Source organism: Agelaius tricolor, unplaced genomic scaffold, assembly GCF_023055355.1.
Source record: "Agelaius tricolor isolate 1412-34295 unplaced genomic scaffold, bAgeTri1.0.p SCAF_5, whole genome shotgun sequence".
NCBI lineage: Eukaryota > Metazoa > Chordata > Aves > Passeriformes > Icteridae > Agelaius > Agelaius tricolor.
In genome coordinates, this window is record NW_027269265.1 from 13,735,299 (window position 1) to 13,760,515 (window position 25,217).

The window sequence follows — 25,217 nt, forward strand, 5'->3', positions numbered from 1 at the left end:
CGAAATTGTTTCCTTCCAACATTCTTCATGGACAAAAATCTCTCCAGTCTGCCTGTGAATTCCTGAAGCCTACGTACTTCAGTGTACTCCCAAAGCTTGAGAAATAGAATCAAAGAATTACCTCTTCTGATTTACACAAGGTAGGCACCCCCGAAAATTATCACAATGCAATGGCATCACGTTACTAATTTTTGTTTAGATAACAATTACTAATATAATAAGAATATTCAGGAACAAAAAATAATCTCATACCCAGATTCAGTCTGATTTCTCAAAGCTTTTAACTTGGTGAACAGGACTTTGATTAAATGCAGCATTTTCTGCACTGAGCATGACTCTCCATGAGAGAATGGCACCTTTGGAGTAGTGGGTGAGGAATAGCAAGGGCAAGACTGGTCACGTCAGGAAACAAAGATTGCTTGTTCCCATCTTTTCCTCAGAGACTGGTCACAAAAGCATCAAAAAACTGGAAGTCTGTTCTGTTCTCAGTGACTTACTAGTAAAGACAGTTAAATGGTAGTATTTTTAGATAATTCTTGAGATAATGCAGCACCAAGAAAGGCACATAGATTACAGTGCAGTGGGAAGTCATCAGGTTGCATTCCTTAAAATGGCTACATTTATATATATTTTGCATGATTAGAAGCAGAACAGTGTGTCTTGGACATATTAGAACTCCATATTCTGAAGAATAAATGACAAGGTAAAAATAAGCTTAAATTTAGGAGTAAAAAATGCACCTGTTCATTTTATATACAGTATGTATTTATAGTGCTTTTAATGGTCATTAGCAACTGAAAATATGGAATGTTATAATTCACTGAGATGCACATTACTCATATGTTCAGAGATTTTCAGATGTTGTATCTAAATGAATTAATGTGTGTCTGCAAAGTGAGTTCAAGTAGATACAGTTGCATTTTAAATTTTTAACAGAAAACATGACCTCATTTATTTATTTATTATTTTAATATTGAAAAATGCCAGGTACATCCTTCAATAAAACTATTTTTTATTTTAAGACTGTGGCCAGTGTCAGTGAGTGTGCTAATAGGATGCTTGACAGCTCCTGTAGAACATTTTCAGTGCAGATGCATTATTGCTTCATGAAGCATTCCCTCAAATATTATGAGTGACAACAAACCTGGAAATGGTGCAAGACAGGAATTTCCAATCTACAGAGACAGCTCATGTTTGAATTCTCCAACACCAGACCATTATGCAATCAACCAGCACCCCATTTGTACTGTAACCTCATGTCACAGAACTGCATTGTCTTTCTGAGAAGTGAGATACATAACATGCTTCCTAGGACCAAAATAAACTGCCTTGAAACTGCAGGATGTTTGTTTTGTACCTGGCATATGTTAAGACAGCAGCAAGTGGGTTAATAATTTTCATTAGTTTATGTGCCTTTGGGCTATGCTGGGCTTATTGAGCAGAATACCCAGAGGTCAAATCTGATTTGGGTTCTTGATTTTCTTAATTTAATTTCAATATTAAAGTGGTAACAGGCTATACTAAGCTCTCAAGGGAACTGCAGACACACTGCTCCATAGTTGTTCTTAGTCTTGACTAAGTCTCTGGCATTTAATCTTTGCTAAGGAAACTCTGGTTAGTGTTATATGCTTCAGTACTTATTTTGCAACTCCCACCCTTCTGCTTTCCTTGCAGAAAAAGTTTTCAATGTGATATAGCCCACCTGGTTTGCGAGTCTGTAATGGTAATTTTTCTCAAATGGGAGGCCAGACTTGCAGCATTAAAGTGAGCCTTGAACTGGTGTGGTGTGGCAGTTGAGAGCCTTAAGGCAGCTTTAGGAGGATTTGTGCCACCTACCATTCCACATTACATAAGTGCCTTTAGGCTCTTCAGTAAGGCAACTGTCTTAGGGATTTAATTCGTTTACCTTAGATTCCCTTTGGAGTTGCAGGGAGAGCAAGGCCCCTTAGGAGATGGTCAGCCTCAGGATGTTGTTACCCTGCTCAACACGTTGCTTCAGCTCTGCTCCAAACAGGCAGAATCACAGCTTTCTTCCATGCTGTAGCGCAGACCTGAAAACCAGGCATGAGCTGGCAATACTCAGGAACCATCAGTGCTCTGCACCTTTGCAGTTCATGTGCACCTTTACATTTCCCTGTCTCCTTCAACATCCATATGTACACAGCCCTACATGGTCTGACCTCATGGCAGATGTATTTGCCCTTGAGAAAGTACTAGAGCACAAAGGTCATCCACAGAACCAAAAGGGACAGTGGCTGAGGCTGGCAAGGATCTTTAGAGACCAGATAGACCAAACTCCATCTCAGAGCAGCATCAACTAGAATGAGTTTCCCAGAACCATGTCCATTTGGGGGCTTGAATATCTCCAGGGATGGAGACTACACCACCCCTCTGGGTAACCGGTACCAGTGTTTGATCTCTCTAAAGGTAGAAAAGCTGCTTCTTACATTTAAATATAATTTCCTGGATCGTAATTAGTGCATGGGATTTTCTCCATATAATTCCAACTCAGTTTCCTAGAAAATGTTTCTACACACAATAATTCACATGAATTTAGCCCCATGTTATTTTTGGCCATAGGCCTACTTGCACACAGCTTTATAAACACCATTTTTTTCACTAGGACTGGTTGATTGTTCTGGGTCTGATTGGTTGACACCTCACAATCCCGTTTAAACTACTGTTGTGGACAGACTATGTGCAATGTGTGCAGAGTAGAAGAGGGGCAGGTGATTACTGTAGGTTTGCTAAACTAAGTAACAGCTATTAACTTGCTACTATTATATTTTTATAACAGGCCAATATATTCAGGTTTGGAGCTTTTTCATCCCTTTAAAGATCAATCTGCTGGCAAGAAAATCCTTTACCTTATAGCTACAAACATAAAGCAGAGGAGAGACAAGCTTTGGTAAGGTAGTTTTCTTTGCTCCCTACAGCGGCATTGGATCTTCAGTTCTTTCTTCCTGTTGCTTTTATTTTTAATGCTGTTCTATTTTCAATGCTAATTGCAAACAGGATCATGGACTGACAGCAGATGAATTCTTCTAAATTCATTAAGGACTGTCTCAAAAGAAAGGAAGCCATCTGACTCTGAGGGTTGGTTATCTCTGTTAGAGGACAGTGTGCTCGGGTTGCAGACAGAGTAGGTGGCTCCTGGGCCGGCCCAGAGCCAAGGGTGTGGTGCTGAGCTCCGTGAAGGTTAAATGAGGAGAGAATGGTTCTCAGCCTAGAGGATAGGTGTGTGCCTGAGGTTTCTGAGAAGCTGTTTGGCATAACTTGGAGAAAGATTTTGAACCATTTCGGGTTGGCAGAGTTTTAATTCAGGAAAGGAAGGGAGACAACTGGTAAATGAGTTTGTGGGCGAATGGATGATATACTGGTGGTAAAAGGACAATGGTAGACAGATTGGAAGATTGATTGACTAGGACTTCTTAGGAAAAAAATTTGTAAGAGCTATGGCAGATTAATTACTGTTTTCTCACCCTTTCTCTGGGAAAAGACAAGGAAAAAAAAAAGAAGGGAATCATAAAATCTGTTTGAAAAATAAGCATGTGTGTGATTTAATAATCCTCTTTCATGTCATATATGTACCATAGACAGGGAGAAATAGCACAGTCCATGGAATCAAATATGATTTACAGCCAACTTAGGGTCATGTCTCCTGGGGGTTCTATTACACTCACAGAACAATTAAGATGCTTTAGAGATTGCCTGGCTCTTTATTCTTCCAGTAAATTGCAGAAAGGTTCATATAAGGATGAAGGTGGTTGAATAGGCATTTTCAGTTTTCTAAGGTTGGGAGGTTTTTTTGTTTTTATTTTGCTTTAGTGGAGGACTGAAGACTGGGAAAAGCCATGAGTCTAAAATAAAATGACAGAATAAAAGAGAAAAGGGGTTTATAAATACCATCGAGGTGGTGGATAACATCAGTGTATTTTAAATAGATAATGTGTGTTTAGAGATATGGCCTTTACAATTTCAAGGCAAGTTATATCTCTGAGCTTGGTTCTCTACATATTTTCCTTTCGATATTTTTTATTGGAAGGAATGTGTTTAATGCTTTGCAGCAAATATCCAGATTTTCCTTCACTTTCTTCTCTCTTTTGTGCCCAGAAACTCATATGTTGTGTTATTCTAAAAGAACTCTAACTTATTGTTTCCTTTGAAAACACTTATTCAAGAGACTTTTAAAAATATAGGCAGCTCTGTGTGTGTATTCTGTTATTTACTGTATTTGTCTACATTGGCAGTTTGCATTCTTGCCCCTTATTTCTCATTATTGTTTGAGTTGGAGGAGTAGAAGAACAAGGTGAAAGAACAATATAAAATTGTTATAAAACAATTTGACATTGACTATACATATGAATTGAACCTTAGCTGAGATTTCTTTTGAGGTTTTCCTACTTGAGAAATGTTCAGGTTTTTATGTTAGTTATTGTGCATGTTTCTTGTTTTATGGTATTGCTTACCAAAATTTTAAACATTGCTGTAAAAATCCAGTACATACTTGTGTACACAGTTTCTTTATTAAAAGAAGAGGTGAATTTTAGATTTCACAAACTCTTGTGTTTGTGAAAGATCTTGAACATGATTGTATATAGTCTTTTTATTCTGCATTTCTACTGTCCATACCCTGATTCAAACAAATTATTAGGTGTTCAGGCTAATTTTAAGTGCAGCACAATGCTCTAACAAATCAAAATAGGGTGGCAGATGACTGCTCTGCTATAGAAAATATCTAAAATACTTTAGAATCCACATAGTCATCTTTATGGTGGTGTTCAACATTATATCAGAGAGACACAAGAGTGGAGTGTCTGAAGACAATGATGAGAAATAATTTTCCTCATGAAGATAAAGTTAAATAAGGAACAAGAAGAGAAATATAAAAAATTCTCAAATAATTTTGATTTGAGAAAAGCGTGCATGTTAATCATCAGTTTTTTTTCAACAATTCCAGATTTTTTTTGTAATTTTATCTCTTAAATTCTATTTTTCTAATATTAAAATTATTAAGATCCCAAAAGAGAAAATTATTCATTTTTCACACTTTCCTTCAGATTTGTATAGACACCATATAGAGGACTCCTCTGAAGTACTCTTAGTCCAACATGCAGGTAAAAACAACCATGCCAAAAAGCTGATGTAGTGCTTTTTCAGGCTGTCTTCTAAAATCTGGAGCATGACCTTCAAGTTTTCTCCATTTTACTGCTATGCTGTGCAGCCCCAAACAGGTTCTTATGTTGTCCACATCACTGTACTATCTGAAAGTCCCAGAGCAGTCCATTAAGCAACATGACTGACATTGTCACATGTGGTTTGTTCTTCCACTCTCTCCCCTAGGGAAGAAACAAGGAGTGCTGTTTTGTTTTGGCGTGTCATTTTCACACATCCATCATCATGCAGTTCTCCTCCTTCTATTAGCCAATGCAGTAGCTTTTGTCCTGGGAGAAACAAAACTTCCCATGAAACTGGTACAACTCCTGAAAGGATCCTGTAAAACAGAGCATTTTCATTATTCCCTAACTTTCCAATCATGCTTGCCTCAGCAGCACCCCTCTGTCAGCAGGCAGTAATACTGAAATCATGCCAGAAACTGGCACATTCAAACAACCTGGCTGTGCAGTTCTGAAAGCCACCAGATGATCCATTTTTGCTTACAGAAATTCAACATGAAGGTGACCATGCAAGTCACCAGTTGCTCTGTGCCTTGATTGTCAAAGAATTTTCTGAATAATGAAAAGAGCAGCCCTTTTACCCCCCACAGCTGCAGTGGTGGCATCAGCATTATGGCATCTGCCCCATGTCAGACACTTCAGTGCTGCATCTCATTTGGGGTTAAAGCATTACTACCATTATTCATCCAGGTCACAGTTACAGGTGCCTTTTTCAGCACAAGCAGAGGCTGAACTGGCCTGTGAACTAACCATTGACCCATTCTCTTCTCAGGGGGAGAAAAGAGAGGAAAAGGCCTTGCTGGGTTGTTTGTGTTTCTTCATGATATGTTAGATATTACCAGTCACTTCCTTTCCCTAGAAAAGAACATAATGAAATTCCTGAAAGTATATCTAGGCTTTTTAATTTTCTTTAAGTTTCATGTACGCAAACTAGAGGAGAAAGATGAAAATGTTCCCTCCTCATTAGAACACTGACACAAATGAAGCACTGATTTACTTAACATCCCCCCAACATTAATGGCACTGCATGGATTAGGGGTGTTATGATAATTTATTGAGATTCTACACCAACATCCCATTTGGATGCACTGGGCAAACAGAGTGAAGGCTACGGTCTTGTCTGTCTTTGCAAGTAGGAAGTGAGACTGGAAATAGAGGGGCAGAGGTAAAGTGATCTCCTAAGGACACCAAGAAGGACAACAAAAAGTTGAAACTAGAGTCCAGATCTTCTCTTGACCAGGTTAATGAACTGTGTCAGAAGGGTCAGACCTGGACCTTGGAGAGGAGGCAGGAAACGAAAACAGAAGGGTGGAAAACAAAACATCATGCACAGTATTTTCAAATTCAAATTGTCAAATTCAAATATGTAACTCTGCATCTGGTTTCTTTCAAAGGTGACACAGGTAAATAGGGCAGTTTGAACTAGGCAAAATGTCCATATTGACACACTCAAACTGAACAAACCTGCTTTCACTTCCAGTTTAATAATTTCATAATCAGTGAAATGATGGATTGCTGAAAGGTTCTTAAAATTTCTTGCATTAGATTAATCCAGGGGCACAATTTCTAAGAAAACTGGACACAGAATGCTCAATTTTAATAGAAGAAAAAAAAGATCATGATAACTTTGTTCTGAGAAAGTGACTGTCAATGACAAGTTTTCTGTATTTGAAGATGACAACATTGCATGGAAATGAAGGAAAGAGAGGTGATTAACACAGTAAATGTCTAGAGGCTATGCAGGGCAAACAGGAGAGGCAAATAGATCTAGCTCTTCCCTAAAAAATCAGGCTACCTTGATATTGGAGGGATGACAGCATCGTCAGAGATGTTTTGACCAAGTATCTGATCTGTCATTTGAGGAGCAAAGAATGCTGGAGTCAGGTTTGGCAGATTATGTATCAGCCTTCCTGTGCTTGTTGCTGCTTGCACCTGGGACTTTGCCAGGGAAGGTAGGAATGAAAACATCTTTGCTAGTTATGGGCATTTCATAAATGAAGGAACCTTGTTCTGGGTGTGGGTGGGAGAAGACATGCAGTTAGTTATCCTTTGTGAAACAGTGTTCAGATTAGGAAAAGTTCCTATTGATTTCAGCATTCTGTGGTTCATGGCTGAAAAGAATTCTTAGGAAGTTTATCTGGCAGTATTACTAGCTCCTGGATGGAAGTGGGATGGGATGTTATTTCTGCCTATTAGTGGAAAACAGGCTAAATTTCAAATGCATATTTTCTGCAATGATTAGTTTGCACGCTCCTTCCTACATTTTGGCAGTGAGTTACAGGCATCAGTCAGTGGTGTCTGGATGGTAGCATAGGCGTGTGCTCAGCTTCAGTTTTATAGGATATCTGGAACTGGCAGCTGAGGGACCTGTAAGAAATTTTTCTAGTAGAGAAAAGGATGAGGAAGGCTGAACTGAGCTTGTCCTGACAGACTTACCTGAACCCCACTAAATTTAATGACCACATATGTATTTGTGGTAAAGGGTAGTGCTCCCTTCTCTGAACCTCCAAGCCCTGTCCTTAGTGACTCTGCTCCCTCACTCTTCTAAACTCAGATTAAAAGAAGATCATGAAGCAGAGCTAGGGGAGAAGAAAGGGGAGAAACCTAAATAAAAGTTTCCAATGCAATCTTATGGCCAAAAGGCCTAAGGTGATACTGTGATCTATAAACAAGGGACTATTGAGAGAGAAATCTTGGCCTCTCTGAAGTCAGAGACAAAATTCACAATGACTGCAAACAGCACTTGGGATTTTTTTCTCTCAGCCTTCAGTGAACTGATCCTATCTTCAGGATGGAATAGAGGGGAGATCTGAAATCAGATATTCCTTGTTATGCTGAAATAAAGGCACACTAAATTAAACCTTCACAGTACTTCTGATTGGAAAAAAAGAAAAGGAAAAAAAATACAACAACAAAACACTGCATAGATTCAAAATGATATGCTTATTACAGGAAAGTCCCTGATTTATTTTTTTCCTTGATTTTTAGTGTGTTAACGATGAGAGGATTTTTTGTGGAAGGATGGGGCGGGGGGGTATTTGCTTGCATGAAGAACCAAACTTCTGGTGTCCATTTAGTTTGCTTAAGAATTTCTTGCTATAAGACTAGTTAAGGTAGTACTGAATGGAGTTTTTTTATTGTGACTTTTGTGGGACTAAGTGTAGTTTTTGGGTTCATTAAAGCTGCTTTGAGGAAAAGTAGCTTTCTTAACCCTGGACTACTACTGCTCATAGCATGGAACGTGTGAAATGATGTGTTTAGAACTTTTACTGGAGAAGTAGTTGAAGTGTGTATTGGAACATTTTACAGCTGCTGAAATAATCACTTTATTTATAACTGTAATAAATTTGCTTGCTAAAATGGGGTTGTTTAGAACTATTTTGCTGACAGAAATGAGGACAATATGAATATATGCTAGCAATTAAAAAACATGATTCTTTTAAATAACAAACCAGGAAAAAGTTAATATTTGAATTATTTTTCTTTGACAAGCAAGTGTATAGGATTTTTTTTGTCTGTAAGATGCAAGACATCTGCAAAGTCTGCCAGTAAACTAGATATAATTTTTCATATATTTTAATTGGATTCAGTGCTGTTGATTTAAAGTAGTATATTTTTTGTGTCTCATTAAAAGATGAAAGAGACTATGAAAGCTGCCTCTTTACCTGAAAATAAATACTTCCTGGACATGCCTTTTTAGGTAGAGCAGCAAAGGGAAATCAACATGATTGAAACGTGTTTTTCAGAGCCAAAAAAATCTTTCCAACAAATTTAGCATGATATTGCAGTGCGTGAGCCCAATAATGAAAATTTTGGGGGCAGGTAAGAGTTACACTTGCAACTGCACAGTTTGTCAACTGACCTCTCCAGTGCAACTGGACCAAGCAGTGCCTGGTAATGGGCTCTCAGGCACCTTCTCTGTGCTGTGCTCCCTTCTGAGTGCTGCCATCACAGGCTCTGGCATATGAGATGCTTCCAGACTGGGGTGTAAGGAGGGAGGGCTGGACTAAAAGGAAGATGTGCCAAACATGTCCTTCAGCCTGTAAGTAAAGAAGTCCAATAAGGGCAGATTGGTGGCTGAGCCAAAGGAGAGCATCTCTGAACCAGATTTACAGTGGCACAAAGACACGTCTTTGCTTTTTTTCTCCCATTTTTCATTTTCAGTACTAGAAAGAGGGAACACAGAAGCACTGAATTGTGCTTGGGCACTGGAAGGCAACACTTCACTTGCAGACTTCTGACCACGTCTTACAGCCAGACATGAACTCTGCCAATTCTCATAGTGTCATAGGTACACCCAGCTTTGTGCTTTAGGTTTTACGTGTCATGCTTAATCAAATGATCTCTGCAGGGAAAGGTGCTAAGAGGCACCATTGTGCTACATTATCCAGTTTCAGTTTTGGGGAATATCTTGTGCCCAGACAGTTCAAAACCTCAGCAGAGTAACTTCTCTCCCATCTGTCCACCAAAGAACAGTCCAAGGCCAGGTCTTACTTCACTCGGGGTATGTAAGTATGGGAGGTTGGTGATGGGGACAAACACAAGCCATCATTCTTGTTTCTCTTCCCCTCAGGGCTGCCCCAAGGCTCAGTGGAATTGATGGAAATACTCACACCAGTGTGCACAAACTCTGGTTTAGGTCTTTCTATATCCAGAGAGGCACACTCATTCTGGAAAGGTCAAAATCACACCCATCTACCCCATCTTTTTTAACAGCTTGCTGCATGGATCTGATGCAGCAAAAGCTGTGCACAGAAACCTCTTTTAGCACTGATGACAGCAAAGTCTGTAAATTTAGCAAAGTTTCCAGCAGTGACATGGAAATAGAGTAGATGATTTAAACAGGATTTTCCATTCTTGCTTCTCACTTGTCCATTTTTTTTTTTTTTGCTGAAACTTCTGAATAAAATTGTTAATAGCCAGAGGCCTGGTAACTTGGCAGGTCTGAAAAAGGCTGGCGTGGGGAAGCTTGCATGGGCAGACTGCAGGTTTGACATCCAGGTTTTGATCAGATCTGAACAAGAATTTTAATGAATCAGCACAGGTATTTACCTCTGTTGGACAGTTATAGTAAACATGCTTGGGGCTGGTTAGTATCAAGATAGGTACCTTCCAGAGGAAAATAAGGAAGAAAGAGAGTGAGAGGGAAGAAAAGAGGCACCACTCCTTCATTTGAATGTCTGATAAACTAATGCCCAGACTTCATTAAAGAACACATTTCTGTTAAAATGCCTTCTTCCAGATAAGGTACATGTAACTGAGATACAAGATCGCTTGTATTAATTACATTGAAACTTGCTCATTTAATACTGATACAACTCACACTGAAGGTATTAACAATATGCTTTTGCTAGCAAAGAAATGTTTTATAATGTAGCTAATAATGAGAAACAGTATTATTGGTACTATTGTTAACAGATGATTTTCCTGTGTCTGTATCTGTGAAATGTTCTTGAGTTTTTGTCATGTGGAAGTTTGGTGAAAATCTGGGGTAAATGTTCTAGGCTGATTCTTTAATCATCCTTTTGTATTTTTTTTTTTCTTTTCTAAGTTTCTTTTTCACTTCACATAAATTATTTGCCCCTAAGAAGGGTACCTTATTACTAGCAGCAGTAAACTCTTAAGAGGATCAATGATATTTTTCTGTATTTATTTTATTTTTTTATTTTTATTCACTTACTTGGATGCTGGTAGCCCAAAGCAATGGAGAAGACTTGTTTTGCTAATCATTTTACAAATGTTAAGAAGATGCCTCACACAATGATTTAACAACTTTGACATGTCTTACTTCACAACCTTATAGTGTGAAGATTTGCAGTGTCCCAGTCCGTTTGTAAGAGGTTCTTCCTATACATTCAGGTCTTTGGTGCAGAGCAGAGTCCATACTAAAGGAGAAATAAAGCTTCTGGGGACACAAAGTCAGGGCAGATTTCCTGGTAATGGTCACAGATCTTGTTGGTTGAAATGTTTACCAAGGACCTGTCCTGGGCACACAAGGAGACAGAAGTGCTGGGTCACTCTGTGCCTCTCAGTGTGTGGTGAAGTACACAGGAGAAAAATCAAGGGGAGTAAAACAGGGGTAACTTTAACTTACACAGGAGAAAAAGTGAGGATGACACGATCCAATTTTCCAGATATCCAGGATGAAGAGACTTGCTTGTGGTTTGCACATTCAGAGTTAACTGGCAGTGTGTGGCTAACACAGTTTGGAATAAAAGGGCAATGTAAAATATACATGATCTGTTGGTTTCTTTGCACAGAAATTTCTTTGATGTTTGCTATAGTGTCTATTTATAAAATTTGTGCTTCCAGGCGGGACAACATGTGATTCTTTTTTCCCCCTACAGCATTTCAAGTACTTTGTTTCATTTTTAGATTTTCTTTAAAATTAGGAGAAATACAAGAGGAAAATCCTAGCCCTTCCAGGCCAGTTGCAAAGATCCTTTGTGCATGTCTTTACACTGCAGGTTGATGACACAGCTACAGTTTTTATTTTGAATAAAATGTTAAGGTTCTACAACAAAAGAGAGAAGGGACAATACTTTGAGTGTCACAGTCCTTGGATATTAGAAGAGATCTTTTAACCCAATGCATTGGATTGTCCTATATTATGATGTCAATTGCCAATATAAAATGTATTTGATGTATGTCTTTATTACCGTTGCTCTCAATGGTGTCAGATAAAAAAAAGTGATGAGTGGCAGGGGAATTGTTCTATGTAATCACTAATAAAAAAATAAAGGAATTAAATTAAACAACAAGCAAATATTATTTCGAAGGAAGAAGTTTAACAGGAAATTCAGGAAGAAAGAAAGTTTAGGAAGAACTAAACTTGGAAAATATCTTTGCACAGAAATTAATAAGAAAAAATAAATGAGTTTTTCATATATCAAGGTGTTTTTAGAAAGTAGTAACAATGTAAATGACAAAAAAAACCCAAACAAATAATTTTAACAACAGCATCATCACAAGATACACACTTAAGAATACTTAGAGCTTGAACATATAGCTCTTCTGGGAAATTACACACTGGAGTTGCTGCCAATAATGCCCTCTTCTGGCGATGCTATTGCAGCTAAGGCGATGTGTCAGTCATCTCAGGACCCTGCATCTTCAGCGTGCAGGGTGAATTCAACTGTAGACAGGGAGAGACTTTTATCTGAGTTAAATGTCACAACCCCTTTCTTTCCCCTGTTAGTTCCAAAGACTAGCTGTAGGTAAATTATTTTAATAAGGTAAGAGATACCACAGTACAGTTTTCTTTTCTTCCTTTTTTTTTCCCTTACCCCAAATAATGCTCTCTATGTCATCTGTATATTTATGATAGCTCAAAGACATGGGTGTGTGGATCTAATTAAAAATGTGAAAGGGTTTAGCAGCCTGCTGCTTCCCTGTGAGTCTCTTGTTGCCAACTCTTGGCAGCTCTGCTGTCACTGAGCCAAATGTTTAGTCTTCAGCTGAACTACTGCCAGTGAGCTGCGCTGCATTCTGGGACCACAGAGCCTCGAGGTACCGTGTTAAACTATCTCACATAAGGATGTGCAGTGAGCTGGACTTCATATTCAATCACCCAAAAGAAAAGTGAAGGAGAAAGCCTACTTTTGCCTGGTGAGCCTTAACAGTGTATAAGACACAATGACCAAATCCTCCAGGATTTTGCATCAGGGAAAACAAATAGTTTCTTGAGGTGGATCAACCCATGCATTTGTTTTATCTGTCTATGCAGCAATGGCAGTAGTTATATTTAGCAAATTTAGTTTAAATCAGTCTACTCTGGATTGGGAATTTTAAAAAGAAATAGCAAAACCCTGTCTCTCTGCAGTGTGTCTCTGGCCTTCATGTAAATTCCTCATGTGAAACAAATATATTCCAACTCAACTCCAGGTATACTTAGCAAGTATGGGGCAGTTTGGTATAGAAAAAAAAAAATTGGCATATGTGCATTCCAGTCAGCAGCAGGAAAGCTATGTTGATAGAAACGTGCTTAGCACAGTTGTATTGCTTAATAAATTCAGGTATAATGTGGAGATAGATGGGGTTAGAGGCTAAGCTGGCCTGTAGGCTTTGATCAGTGCTCCAACTCACTTAGGGCTTAAAGTGGACTGGAAGAATTGCCAGGTCTCATGAGTCAATGATGGATTTCCAGCAGATCAGAATTAAATTCTGCTTTTAGCTGTTCTCCCTGCACTCTTTTCTGCAAGGGAAATTACTTCTGCCAACAGCAAAGCAGTGTGTGTGTCTTCATGATATTTCTTTCTCTTTTCTATTTATCCACTGTCCCATTTCTATCTTTTGTTATCATGCTTTTCTCACTTGCACACCATTTTTATTCCCTTCCCTTCCCTTCCCTTCCCTTCCCTTCCCTTCCCTTCCCTTCCCTTCCCTTCCCTTCCCTTCCCTTCCCTTCCCTTCCCTTCCCTTCCCTTCCCTTCCCTTCCTTCATTTTCACTCCTCTCCTAAGATTTTTTTCTTCCTCTGCCTGGACTTCACATCACCCTTTTTTTTCTCTTAACTTTTACTACCCTTCTCTACAGCTTCCCTTCACTATTGTAATGTTCTACCTGAGAGAATGAATGAGCCACCACTGATGTTAGTTCAGGGACTTAGCAGACACTTTATTCCTGAAAATATTTTCTTTGTATGTTTTTTGAAACCAGCACAATGGCAAAACAACAACAAGGTGCTGCTGATTGCACTGTTCCTCCTCTTAACTCTTAATGCTGGGTATTTAAGAATAAAACTACAGTAAAAAAATGTTGGCTTAATATCAAAAACTTGTCTGCGTTTATTCATAATGCTAAGTATAGATTAGACACACAGCACTAAAGGGGCAGAGAGAGAAGAAAAAAATAAACATTTACACTAATGATCATGCATTTTTTTGTAAAAAGGCATTTAAAGAAATAGAAGTGGGCACAAGTGTGCCACACACCTGAACTCTACCTCTTTGATCTCTCCTCTTGGGTCCTTTTTGTTGCAGTGGGCCAGCTCTGGGAAGGAGGTAGGACTCAGAAGCCGCTTGGCATCCAGCCCAGGCTTTGTGGGCCACTGGAGAGATGGATAGCTAGGTGCAGAAGTGCCCTGAGGCAGGTGTTAAAATGTTGTTCTTAGTTCCTTGGTGGTAATCATTGCAAAACAATCCTGTCTGCTCTATTCGTATCAACAAGCTGCTTTCCATGGCTCGTTGCTAAGAGACAAGACTGTTGCTTACAAGTTGCTTAGTGCCTTAGACTTTCATAATTTATAATTTATTATCTTAGCATAAAAATTTGTTGGGGTTTTTTGTTTTATTTTTCCACCAACCCAGTAATTGTTGCATAAAACAAAGGTCATGTATCTACCAGAGTAGCAGTTGCTCTTATAATATGCTTTGCCTTTGTATGGTTTTTGTTCTGTGAAACGAAAATGCTATTATAAACTGAAGATGAATATCATTTTTGTCCATTAACTTCTTGCATTATAAGACTGGTTAGGTCAATGGATTCCCTCAAGATTTCTTTACTATTGAAAACATGTTTCTGTCCAACCAAGAAGGAAATGAATTGAAATTATTTCAATTATTACACGAAAGATGTTGGCTCTTCTTGCTCTACTCTTCAGCACCTAATAGCTCAACTCAACAATCCTACTTTCACAAAGTTAGTTGTAGAGACATTTAACCAATTCCAGAAATTAATTTTGTGCATTTCTCTAGTTTTGTGAATATACAAACCTTACCTTGCTGAAGTGTTTTTTACTAAACACTGGTTATATCAGCTCAGTGAGGAGTAATGCCAAAGAGGAAATGAGAATAATTTGCAGACTTGTTAAGTTGCAAAATAATTCTGTCATGGTTCACCAGTTTAAGGAAAAAAAAAAAAAAAGAACTTATTAAAGAACTTATTATTATACTCCCTGGTGCAAATTAAGGATATTGACCTGGGGTTAGGTTAAACTTTACTGTTAAACAGGAAAGATGTACACACAGCTGATGGTGTTGTATTAAACTGAAACATATCCAAGAGTATGAAATACTGCTGCAGTTAATGCTTTAGAAAAATGGAGGCAAAGTTACTTTTGCCCCATCATGTCAGTGAAATGTTTATACCAGTTAGAACCAAGAACTTCATCAAAGAGAGCTGTAGAAATGGCTCTGGAAATGGCTTGGTGCAGATAGCGTTCCCACTGCAAAGCTTTTGAGGGAGTGCCTACCCAGCAAAATAAAGGTGTGTTTCCCAGCATACCTGACCTTTTTCCATCCAGCAACAACTGTGAAGTTAGGCTTGCAAGCACAGGACAATACAGACAGGGCTAAGGCATGTATCACCACACCTTGCTGTCCTAGCTAACTAACTTAAACAAAATTATGTGAATATGTCCTATGGTGACACCTACATTTGATATTGGAGGAGTATTCTTGACCACTTCAGCAGTTTAACTCGTGTTTAGCTATGCAAGACGAGTCTATTTTAGTCAGTCTAAATGCATTCTGGAGCTGGTCCTCTAACCAGTGAAGGTTATTCATGGGGTAGCCACGCCGATCAATGCCTGAGATCACTCAAAAGCCCATTCAATCTATAACCAGAAATTTTCCATGACTTCTAGTAGTCCATAAGAAATTTAGTTTTTCTCAATAGTGTGATGAAAGATATTGCCTTCGCTTCAGGAAGAAAATGCAGATACAGCTTAAATAAATGGGATGCTAAAAACTTGTGTGTTCCTGAAGTACTCTGAAATCCTGCTTACTAATTCTAATGTAAGTATCTCCCCCTCATATAGTTACTCATGTAAAATGGGATCCAAAACAACATAAAAGAAATCATAGTGAGTTGGTATTCTATTACTTGTAGAGTTTGAGTGACATGGTGTTGACTTGAGGAATCTGGGTGAGGAGAACATCCTCCTCTTATTTTCCTTGTTTATGAGTATCTTTGGCAATAATACCTCACTTTCCACAAAAAAGGGGTAATTTATATGCATACAAGTGTAATGGTATGATCCATTACACTTTATATAAGTGTAATGGATCATACCTTTATATAAGTTCATGTTACTTAATTATTACTGCTGCAACCATTGACTCAAACATCAGAAGAGATGAATAGGGAAGAGGAAAGTAATTTATGCATTGACCTTCCAAGAAGGGAATTCCTGTTGACTCTATACATACATCACAATTCTCTACAGAACCAGCTGGAGCATATTTAATGAAAGGAAAAGGTGGACTCACATGCTAAGGAACTGATCTGTTACGTGAAATTTTGACCAAAATTGTCCTTCAAAACCAATATGTATTTATTCTGCTTTATCAAAAGGGTTGGTGGGGGAGGATATAATCAAATGGCAATAGCTGCTCACTATTTCTTAGATAACATGAACTGGAAAATGCATCAACAGTAATATGTCTACAGACGGTGACTTGACCTTCTGAAAGAGTTTCTAAAATCTGTGAAGGAGGATTTTTGGATTTTAAACTCTTATGGTTGTTGGGAATAGAAACAGATTTATAGTTGGCTGCAATGTTAAGGTTCTTGGGTGAGCAATAGGCACCAAATGTTTGGAAGTCATTGTGCAAGCACAAAAGAAATAAGCTGCAGAATGTGTTGTTAAGTGACAAATCCACAATTTTAGTCCTTAGGTTAAGTTTGGTGAGAGAAAGAATCAGGGACTTGATCTTATGACCAATTCTACTGGAATCCACATGTGGAAAACATCCAAATGCTCTTGAGGGGCAGTCGTCAGTTGTTCTCTCAGGTATGTCAAGTCCAATGTCTAATCTGGAGGTTCATGTGTGGGGCTCTGTCAGAAATCTAATGAATTATTATATCATAAAAAATCAATGGATGTTCAACAGGCTAGATCCTGATGTTCAAAAAGGAAGGGTTGATGGATCATTATCTAGGTACAGTAATAGGTTCATTTCTATTTTATTGGGACAGCAATACCTGGTCAAACAAGTCATGTGAACTTTTAGACAAAATAACCATAAAAAAGTGAAAATACCCTGAGCTTTCAACAGGTCAGTGAGAAGCTATTAATGCTTTTTAAAAGGGGGTGTTTGGGGGTGAGGGGAAGGGGAGAAAGATTCAGTTGCATTTGTTTGGGGATTCCCCCCCCCCCATCTAAGTTAAATCTTTCTCTGTTTGGACAAAAAGCTCAGTAAAATTTGGGGAGGGGATATTGGTCTGAAGGGCTATAGCACAACATGCTGCTGTGTCAAGAAAGCCCTCCTGGCAGATTACAACTTTTGGTGAACAGAGGAAATGTTTTTCTCTTGGTGTTGAATGATCTGCTTTCACAATCAACTAGTATTTTTTATCTCAAGTAAATAAAAACTTGTGATTTCAAAAGAGTTTAAAATAGAAGCATTTTGAAGGTTTGCTTTAATGCATTAACAAAACAAAACTGAAAAGACAAAGCTCATCAGAAATCAGTTTCTTAATTACCTGATTAATTTGTCTCAGGGGTTACTGGAGCTCTCCTGAGAAGATGCATGGTCCTGGGCCACCCAGCAGCAGCTCAACATCTTGAATGCTCAGGCCCCCTCATCAGGGAAAAGCCTGAAGAATAAGAGGGAGGGCTCCTCACTGCTCCCCTCTCAGGCAAAATGCCCACTGAATTCAATAGGATTTTTGCATGAGTAAGTCAAGCAGGATTTGGCTCTGGAAGGACATAACAAGATTGAGCAGACTTGGTTCCCAGTAATGGCATCCCATTGTGCTGTGGTATGGTGGAACACGCAGTGCTGGAGTGCATTCTGTCAATGCCTCTGTCTTCCAGAGGATATTATAATATCTCATTATTGTGAACTAGAAGAAAGGGATCTTGTAGAATTAGGACTGGAGATTATTGTAGGGTTTTCAAAAGTACAAAAAAAAGCCAAGAAATGTAGCATTATGAACACAGGATATTAATAGCTTACTTTTGCTCTGTGAAACATCTTTAATTCCAAGTATATTGAGGCAGATGACATGTTTGTCAGTGATGCCTAGTGGCTCCATTCTAACTTATGGATACATTACCAAAATCTGTCTAAAAAGCCTAACTTGTGAGTTGCTGATTGTCTCCTGAGAGTATCTAATTATTTACCTCTCCCTGATCTTGTTGGCTTTACAGAGCTGGCGTCTTGTGTTGGATTTGTGAAGTGAGGCATCTGAAACAGGCCTTGAGAAGCATCCTGAGAACCTGGCTTTGGCAGCAGGGTGAAGTCTGGTATTTCCCCGGCTCAGGTCTGTGCATTCCTATTGGTGGACACTGTACACTTGATCACAGCATGGTACAGTCACTCTGTTCTAGGGTGATCCAAGCTCAGGTCAGCCATAAATTCCACATGTCTTGCAACGTGCAACCTCCCAGTCATTTCTGGAAGGGCACCAGAGCTGGGATAGGTGACATGAACCACAGGTTTTGCATGTTATGTGAGCATGCCCTGCCCATCCATGGAGTGGACTGCCATGTGCTTTGGGCACATGCCAGGGAGTAGCTCAGGCCATGCTCACTCCTGTGTGACTCAAACTTTACACCTACTCAAAGGCTTTTGTCCATGTGATAGAAGGTGAATGAGAACATAGGCTGGAATTTGAGTGAATAAATATTTGCTCAGAATATGTTTTAGACATGTCCAGTTTGCACCTACAAATACACCAGTGTCACTAGATGTACAAATTCCAGACCAAATCTTTCCCAAATCCTGGGTATTATGGTGTTTGCGCTAGACTTTTAAGAGATACTTACTGAAGAATGTATCTGATTTTGCTAGGTCACCTTTGTACAAATGGGAACAGGTACCAGATTAAGGGGTATTTTTGGAAGGTATCAGGTGTGTCCATGACCTCACCTCAACTGTGGCCATCTTCACCTGATGTTCCCATTATTTGAAGGAAGTCCCAACAGGCACAAGAGTTGCAGAAGCCCTCAGGAAGCTGGAACTTGTCTGTAAGAAATATCTCTGAATGCTGTAGTTGGAGAAATGGAGTAATCCATGGGGTTTTTTATGTCACTCTGATACAAACAAAAATCAATGATTGTCCTGTCTGGGGTGTTTGTCCATTGATATAGTGCCTGCCATTCTCTGCTTGAAAAGAATTCCATGTGTAGGTCCTTTGACAAACAGAAAGAATTTTTTTTGAAAAGCACTCTGAAAGGTGATTTATGCAGAGTTTATAGGGGATGTGTGCATGCATGTGTGCACATACACAAGTAAAATATTGGTAAGCTGAAAAGTGGAAAGTATTGAGTACACAGCAAAAATCTCAAGGGTCAGTATGACTTAGTGATATTATCTGAGAAAATGCAACTATTTTTGCATTTATAGAGTCTCTGAAGCTGTCAGTGGTACCTGGAAGGCATAGCATGAACTTTTATTTAATACAGACCTGCCTCTGATGTGCATTATTAATTGATATTTATAAAGAAGTGCATTAAGAGTTATCTGGGTATAGGCAGTACTATAAAGCTATAAATATATTTAGCTAGATTTTATAGTTCCTTACAATCAGTCACCAGAGACAGAGAATGATATATATTTGATATGAATAACATCTGTATTTGTGTCTAAATAGAGGAGGAAATGCATCTGTCTTTAGTAGATGTCTCTTTTTAATGTTTCAGCCTGCAAGAAATGCACATTAATAGCGGCTTCTTCCCTGAGGAAGGTTTTGAACTGGAGTACTTGAGAAGAAACTTACAACAGAGCAGCCTAAAGTGCCACCCAGTCCCTTTTAATTAGCACATATAAGTCCCCCAACATCCAAGATATGATTGAGACTTTCTGCCATTTCATTTTAATATCAGTGTTATATGCTAACGTTTGTCAGACTAAGCTAAAAAACCACTTCTTTTTATGTTGTTTCCCACATGCAGAGCAGACCTCTTACATTTTTGTTGGCTGCTAACGTACTAAGCGTTTTTTGGCAGCATGCGGTTCTGGATTGAAGCCATGCATGCAAGTCTTCCACAGTAAGTATGGCCCAAAGGATTAGAGATCAATGGATTTAGTTATCTGGTGAAGTTCCCCTGCCTCTCTGGTGCTATTAAAAGGTTTGCTATTGTAACGAGCACCAGAACTTTTCATTTTAAACTTGCCCAACTGAGGCTTCCACTTAGGCTGCAAAGTGTAAGAAAGTTACTGGACTTCTGCAGGCAGATTTACTGTCATGCCACTGAAATGAAAGTCCAAGAAAAAACCCTAAAATATTTCATACATTGGAAGACAAAAATTGTTCATAAAGGAGGAAAAAAAACCAACACTGCAGTGTGCTTTCTCAGTGTAATCAAAAGATGCTGTCTTAGAGAAAATTGCCTTCTAATTAGCTCATAATCAAATCCTGAGAAATGGGGCAGAGACTTTTAGAAAAAGTCTGATGCCTGAAGCACTGCCAACCTGAGTAAAAGGAATCTTCAGTCCCAAGGGCTCAGGGGCATCCAAACCACAGACCTGGCCCACAGCTGGGCTGCTGCTGGCTGTTGGCTGCAGACTAGTGGACACTGCTCATTGCTCCCCACTCTGACACTGACTCTGAAGCTTTTGTGTGCTGTCCAAAGCTACTGATTTGGGCCCCAAAACACCTACTTCCTCCCCCTTCCCTCCACAAGGAAATGTGAACAGCTGCCACAGAGATTTTCGCTGCTGTGCATGTGTAGAGATTCCTCCTGTGTTTGGCGTCCCTGCACTAGAGAAATGTATCATAAAGCCCTTCAGGATTTGGCCTATGCTGTGTGGGAATATCTTGACTTTCAAGTTTGAGGGACTAAGTAGTTTTTCATTTTCTTGTTTTTAAACATGGGACTTCCCAAACAGAGAAAAAATCATAACCCAGCTGAAATAGCATTGTTTTTTTTAAGCTGAACAGAAGAAGCCATTCCAGGCATTTGCCCTCCTAATGGACATGGTAGGTAAAAATACAGCTCAAGTTTGGGTCCATCCTGTGTGTGCAGGGAGTGGAAGGTGAGCAGGAACTGTTCTACACTTTCCCACTATCTTTGCCCAGGCTTCAATACAGATTCAGGCTCTGGTCCTGTAGTTACTAAACTTTATAGGGATCTATGAGAACCTTTATAATGACTACAAGAAGGGAAATTAGAAGAATAAAATTATGGAAGAACAAATTCAACCTTCTCACCTTTTTATTAGCAAGTTGCAAACAATGACACATACCACACTGTCATGAGTGGCTGGTAAAAACCCAGAGAGCTGATAAAAACCCAGAAAGAGTCAACAGGACAGATTCCAGCTTTAGCCATAGGTTAACACAGCATTAATTTTCTGTGTTCAGAGCTGTATCTTACATTGCACTGTGTATTTATGAAATTCTTTTCAGCTGAAGTGACCCACACACATCTGAACAGCCCCAAATCATACCAAGATGGCCCTCCTACCACATAGTTAAAGCAAGAATCACCAACAGCAAAGACTCCACACTGTTAACTCTAAGTCTTACTGGGGTGACAGCCACCCTAGCTCTAACAGTAGCAACTTGGGCACCTCAAAGTAGAACATAATCCTGCCAAATGAAGGACAGGACAACATGTAGTGGAAGAGGGCACTGTCCTAAAAAGGTGATCTGGTTTTGCTAAAAAGCTAGCTGCTGATTTCAGGATTTTGCTGTCCATGAAAAATGCCCTCAATTGCTAACTGTCCTGCAAAGCTCTTCAAACTAGTAAGTGTGCCCAGAAACAGACATTCAGGCTACCAGGCTCCCTAGGGAAGCCACATATTTCTATATTGCAGGGAACAAAATCTAAATGTACTCTTCTTAAGGGCAGCCAGATAAAATAAGAGCTAATCCAAACACCAAACCAAATCCAAAACCTTTGAGAAAGAGGAGATAAACAACCTCTAAGTTATCCATGTAAAGTATCATTCAGGCATAAAAAGCTCATCTAACTTTGCTGCTGTTCTAAAGTCCTAAAAAAATCCTTTCCTGCAAGTATCTACCATTCTGAGATGATACAGATGCTTTGGAGCTTCCATTCACACAAGCAGAATTTTTTGAGCCTTACCCAATGTGAATAGCTAAAACTTCCCCAGTTTTAGAGGCTCACCCTTCAATATTTTTAATGTGCTTCTAGTTCTACCCATTTATCAATAACTCCAAATCCCCACCCAAAAGTTTCATATTCATTTCCATTTTCAGATCTTCTGAAGCTCTGAAAGTAACTCTCTTTCTCATAGCTGGAGTGCACTAAAAGTTTTCCTTGTTAGTGTCTGCTACTGAAGATGGTTTGAAGTTGGGAGACAAATGGGGATCAGAACTTTCTCAACATTGTAGCTGGTGTGCGTTTGAGGTTTACCCCAATGCAGTAGATGTAGGAGCCAGACAAATACATCAGATCTGAATGCTGTCTGCTTTGGGGGAGCAGCTGTATCCTGAAGCCTCTCTTCCCAGCCATGACCCTTTCCCATTTGTGATTCCATTCCTAAGGCAGCACCCAGCCCATCACGCTGCTCTCATTTTCAGCATCTGCAGGTGAAGCTTGTCTTGATTTTTTTTTTTTTGTGTGTGTTCTCTTCTACTTCATTCCTATTAAAAAAAAACTCTTTATTTTATAATCTTTCCAAGAATCTTATTGAATTATTAGCTTTAGCCTTCCCTAATTGAGCTCATATACGCCTATGTTTACGTTTTTGTGGGTTTTCTATGTGTTTGCCCATTTCTTCTTACTTTTATTTACTTTTAGTGGTCTCATTGTCCTAAACCATGCAAACAGACTTAGGAGATGTGCAGCACTGTCAGGGACTGCAGAGGAAAAGGAAACCCAGCCAATTTCAGCCTCTCTGCCACTTACATCAGTGCAAGAGTGGCTAGAGGAAGAAGTGCAGATTTAAGGCCATGATGTATGTGGTGGCTAAAAGTGAGGTTATTACATCATGTGTACCATCATAAAAGATCCACCCATATCCTCAGAAAAGTGGGAAAATATATTAAAAAAATAAAATATAGTGTTCTGTAGGAGCCAATGATTTAATAAACAAAGAGTTGTCTGGTCCTTTACTAAATTACATTAACAATTTTCAGTTTTCTTTGTTTCTTTCTTACCAGTTGGGGAATTGTGTTTAATTTAAAATATTTCTCAACAGCTTACAAAGAAAACAAGTCTAGAAGCAAATGTCCAAAGTTGTTTTCTTCTATTAAATGACTCATACTGATATTGTTCTCAGTCTGTGTTTATATGTTAATGTAATCATACATATGTCCTTCCCCTGATTTCCTAGCATGTATTCTTTCACTACTCTTCTTGTAGCACTCCCCAAAGGTTTGCCTGTATCAGTCCACAGTGACTGATTTACACACCAGAAAGTCTCTGAAAGCATAAAGATGCATCATGCATAGTACTGCCTCAGTTTAAAGCAGGGACCAGCACAAATTAATTCCCATGATATTTATGGGAACTTAAACATAGAAGGGCAGAGAATTAAAAACAGGGATGCTCCCTAGCAGGCAGGGAGACTGCTGGCTAAAATACTCCCTTGGATGAAATCTCACCAGGAAAGTGTTTGGAGCCTAACCCCAGACTTTACACGCCAAGCTCTTCAGTCTGGTGCTATTCTAGATGTACCAGTTCAATCTGTGGCAGTGCGTGACTCAGCCAGACCTCACACAGCTGAACTGAGCTTGGAAGCCTCAGCCTATGAATTCCTGGGTTAGACTTCACTTTCTCTGCCTGTTTTCTATTAGCTCTGTGGGTTTTCAGGCTTTTATGGCAATCCTCTGACTGAAAATTACTGCTGCCCAAGACAGCCTGACTGCCAACAAGGTTGCAAACACAGAAGATCTTTTTCAGTAATTCTTTGGGCCATGAAAGGTTGGTTATTTCCAAACTTTTCATTAAATGTACATTTCTGAAAGCTTAAATGTTAATTTCCATACGCTCTTCTCCCTCTTTTTCTCTCCCTCTCACTCTCCTTTTTAAGCTGACATCAAGAATTCAGGCACAGAAACAGAGAGAGAGAGAGGGAGTAAAATTATATTTTTCATGTAACTCTACTGAAGTCAAAGAACTCACACTAAGGAAAATCTGGGGCTGCTCTGTTTATTTTCTTACTTTTGGTTTGCTTAATTTCATGCCACTTAAAATTACATTTAATTGCAGCAGTTCTCTATTTCATTTTCAGTTGTGCTCTTTTCCTAGCATGTTCCCCAGGACATTGGAAGAAAAGCTGAATCAGTTTGGAAAAACATAAATATTTCTGAACGTGTGGACACTTCTCACTTCTCATGTGTGGGAGGAATATTTCACTGCCCTCCTACCCATCACTCAAATGTCCTGATCAAGTTATTGAAATAAATTATCTTTAAGAATAATTATCTGAGAAGAATTCTCTTCCTGTCTCAAAAAGCACATCTACTCCCATATAAGCTTTTTTACCTACGTAGCTTGCACACAGGCTGATTTCAATAAATAAACTGAATGATACCTAAATCCTCTGAGGCACTCCCTTTTCAGCACTCAATAGATCTGAAGTTGTTTTACTGGCAAATAAAGGTGTTCCCTCAAAACTCTCACTCTGGTCTAGTTGCATTTTTGAAACAACAGCTTGTATCAATGAGACATTTTTACTCTGGAGGACGAGGCCCTGACATGTGGCCAGCTCCACCTGGGCTGGGGGAAACACAGATTGAGGATTTTGCTAAAAAGCCTCTTGCTGAGGTTCCTTGGCAGTCATCAGCACAACCTCTTGGACCACATTCACTCTTACTTTCATTTCCAAATTCAGTAGGTACTCACACAGTGGAGCTTAATTCTCTTGAAATTCATGGCCAGTGAATTTCAAAGTCACATGTAGGCATTCACATGCATGAGTAGTCACAAAGGAGATTGCTCATGGACCAAAGAGTGAAACCATGCCACGTGACTTAGGGAAGCACTCATAACTCAGTTACACATCTTGAATCCTGTATATGGAATATTTGGAGACAGCTGTTCATGATTAACCCAGAAAGGTTTTAAAATATTTACATTCTTCCTTGTGGCACTCATTCAGCAAGGTACTCAGGCATATGTGTAACTAAGCAAATAAATAGCAGAGCATGGTAGGAAAGCACAGTGAGAGGAATAACT

The 25,217-nt window shown here is 39.1% G+C and overlaps 2 long non-coding RNA genes across 2 annotated transcripts; one reads left to right on the forward strand and one right to left on the reverse strand.

The window, feature by feature from the left end:
* On the forward strand, window positions 1–24,618 carry LOC139589795 (uncharacterized). Its single transcript, XR_011679133.1, has 3 exons — window positions 1–140; window positions 16,788–16,910; window positions 18,273–24,618. It is a non-coding gene; the product is annotated as an uncharacterized lncRNA (long non-coding RNA).
* LOC139589794 (uncharacterized) lies at window positions 4,505–14,403 on the reverse strand. Its single transcript, XR_011679132.1, has 2 exons — window positions 14,121–14,403; window positions 4,505–5,494 (listed from the first exon to the last, which is right to left on the reverse strand). It is a non-coding gene; the product is annotated as an uncharacterized lncRNA (long non-coding RNA).
* Window positions 24,619–25,217: the final 599 nt, after the last annotated feature.